This window comes from Schistocerca gregaria, chromosome 7, assembly GCF_023897955.1.
Source record: "Schistocerca gregaria isolate iqSchGreg1 chromosome 7, iqSchGreg1.2, whole genome shotgun sequence".
Taxonomy (NCBI): Eukaryota; Metazoa; Arthropoda; class Insecta; order Orthoptera; family Acrididae; genus Schistocerca; species Schistocerca gregaria.
This window is the reverse complement of record NC_064926.1, coordinates 259,067,057-259,070,392: the sequence shown is the minus strand read 5'-3', so window position 1 is coordinate 259,070,392 and position 3,336 is coordinate 259,067,057. Positions and strand designations below refer to the sequence as shown.

General features: G+C 47.2%; 1 non-coding gene across 1 annotated transcript; it reads left to right on the top strand.

Annotated features, from left to right (window-relative positions):
- Positions 1 to 2,703: 2,703 nt before the first annotated feature.
- Positions 2,704 to 2,778, top strand: Trnat-ugu (transfer RNA threonine (anticodon UGU)). Its single transcript has one exon. It is a non-coding gene; the product is annotated as a tRNA-Thr (tRNA).
- Positions 2,779 to 3,336: the final 558 nt, after the last annotated feature.

Here is a 3,336-nt window from a genome sequence, read left to right as displayed (position 1 = left end):
TGGCTGGCGAGCACACCGCTTCTTTCAAAGTGTTAATTCATACCTCGCTTACAGCGACCTCCTCTAATGTCTCGCTAGCTACGACTGCCTCGTCTCACATCTTACTCGCAACTGCTCGCTTCCAACGCTCAATGCTACAAAACTGCGGTCTCGCCGCCAACAATGGTTTTTGGTGCAGACAATCCCTGCTACCATTACAGATGTATTACTGCGCGCTGTTTCCCGCTCTTTCTCAAAATGTATCTATGCGCGGTTTCCCGCTCTTTCTCAATAATACACAATGCAATTTAATTAACAAAACAATTTAAATAAGAAACAGTTCAGATAATTACATGCTAAAACAGTTTAAATACGCCTATTACATAATTACATCCTCTGCTGACTCTCTGATACGCAGTGCTGTTGTCCGTTCAGCTCCAGAGAAGGAGGTATGTCGCGTGCCCTTGTGCTAGAAGATGCGAGCTTACAGGAGGCGTTAGTTATCTCTCAGGCATTTGACGTGTCCAGACTTCAACAGAACAGTTCGAGAACGTCTTTATTTTTTTTTGACTTCGTGTCCTTGCCGTCGTTCACTGACGGCGTCCTCGTGCTTATCCGTTTCGCGCCATTTGCAGTCAGACGGAGTCCCATTCTAACACCGGTTTCCCTTGTGTCCATATTGCTTCTGTTGGTACGCCCTAAGTCTCTGTCTGCACCGGCATGCATGGAGCACAGCTTGTCGTAAACACAGACATGAGCAGCTGTTTGCCATAGCTGTCCATGTATGTTCCACCCTTGCATGGCCAGGCTCTCAGCATTCCCAGCAAGATCTATATTAGCACATTTAGCAGCAGCCGTTCATTTCCAGGTCGATACCGGGGTCACTGTGACTCTAGCGAATCTAGAAACCTATCATCGCTTTGGTCGCCTGATCGCCCTACTTTTTTGCTGTCAGTTCACCATTTGGTCGGTTATGGCAAGCAGCCCATTCCTGTTCGTGACCAATTCACGATCGACGTTAGGTGTCAGCGTATCACGAGGGCGATCAGGTTTCTAGCAGTAGACAGTGCGACGTCACAAAACATTTTTAACGGTTTTTGCCATTTGCATTTAGGATTCTGTGCACCTTGTTTCTGAATGCATTCCATTCCAGGCATTGGACGAGCTCTGCTGCAAGTGCAGGTCTCTGTTTTCGCCTGGACTGGGCGCCGCAATGGACTACGAGGCTTACATCACTATCAAACCTTCGGCCACACCCAATTTTTGTCGTGCTAGGCATAGACTTCTCCTCTGCGACGGGCTGTCAAGAATGAATTGGACATGTTTGCGAGACCTGGTAATTATTGAATTGGTCCCTTCTAGCCAATGGGCTACGACTCTGGTGGTTATTCGTAAGTCAGTGGGTGCGCTTTGTTTGCGTGTGGGTCGTAAGTCCACTATCAACGCTCAGGCGATAGTCGATTGCTACTCAGTTCCTCACATCGACTATATTCTCTCGAAGTTGGCGGGCGATTAGCGTTTTCAGAAAATTCTTATCAATGGCGTACGTGCAGGTTCGTCTCGATTCTACGTCTACGTCTACGTCTAAACACTCCCTTTGTGTTTTACCAACAGCGAATGTCCCCGCAATATTTCAGAGATTTTTGGAACAGTTACCTTGGGATCTACCATGCTGTGCAAACGATCTTGATCATATCATTGTCACTGATCTCTCATGACAGGAACATCTCTCTATCCTTTGTATCACGTTCCCAAAACTGCAAGGCGCGGGCCTTAAGTGGAATTTGTAAAAAGCCGAAGATTTTTCAGACTGAAATAGAATATCTGGGCCACTTTCTTTCGGAGGGTGCCATCAAACCTATATAACACCACGTGGTAGCGTTTGCCAACCTACCTCCACCATTGAACCTGAAAGAACACCAGCTGTATATGGATGAAGTCAGTTAATATTCTTAATTTCTCCCCACAGCAGCAGATATAATTCATCCACTCAACGACTTGCGTAAGAAATGGTGTTCCTTTTATTTGATCGGCAGACTGCGACAGAGCATTGGCCCAGATCAAGTCGCTGCTCAAGTCATCGCTGTGGCTCGGTGCTTTTACGCCGAGTAAAAAGCTTGTTCTTACAATGAAATGAACACCCTTAGTTCCTTACAGCCGTTGACATACGTCAACGGGGATAGATGAAAATGAGTGCCCCGACCGGGATTTGAATCAGGAATCTCTTGCTTACGTGGCAGACGCTCTATCCATCTGAGCCACCGAGGACACAGAGGATAGCGCGACTGCAGGGATTTATCTCTGGCACGCCTCCCGCGAATGCCACATTCTCAGCGTATTCTCCCGCACTACATTGGTAGCGCCCTCGCCCAATATACTCACTACTTGTGGCGCGTTGGCGATTCCCGTAAGAGTTCGGGCACCGTTTGTGCATTCGCACAGAAGAAGAAGATGGTTAAGTGGCCGGAGAGTCTTAACTATATATATACTGAGATGGACATGTCCGAAAAAACAGATACCATCTTAGTATATATATAGTTAAGGCTCTCCGGCCACTTGACCATCTTCTTCTTCTGTGTGAATGCACAAACAGTGCCCGAACTCTTACGGGAATCGGCAAAGCGCCGCAAGTAATGAGTATAATGGGCGGGAGAATACGCTGAGAATGTGACTTTCGCGGGACTCGTGCCAGAGACAAATCCCTGCAGTCGCGCTGTCGTCTGTGCCCTCGGTGGCTCAGATGGATAGAGCGTCTGCCATGTAAGCAGGAGATCCCGGGTTCCAGTCCCGGTCGGGGCAGCTAAGGATGTTCATTTCATTGTAATTTCGTTCTAACGAGCTGCTTGGTCACCGATGGTATCTGTTCTTTCGGGCATGTCTGAAAGAACAGATACCATCTTAGTAAATATAAAGCTTGTTCTTGCCATAGATATCTCCCCATATGCTGTTGTGGCAGTTTTGGTTTACAAAAATGTTGACTGTTCTGAACATCCTATCGCATATGCCTCCAAGAGGTGGACAGCTTCACAACGGAATTATTCTCAAATCAAGAAGGAGGCCCTGGTCATTGTATATGCAGCTCGAGAGTTACATTTCCTCCTCTACACAACAGTTTCAGCGTTGAGCTTTGTTTTAGAGGGCTTATCACTGTGAGATTCATTACAGATCGACACCGAAGCATGTGAATGCAGACGCATTGTCGCGCTTGCCCACGGGATACGACTTAGTGGCTCAAATGGTTCAAATGGCTCTGAGCACTATGGGACTTAACATCTGAGGTCATCAGTCCCCTAGAACTTAGAACTACTTAAACCTAACTAACATAAGGACAGAACACACATCCATGCCCCAGGCCGG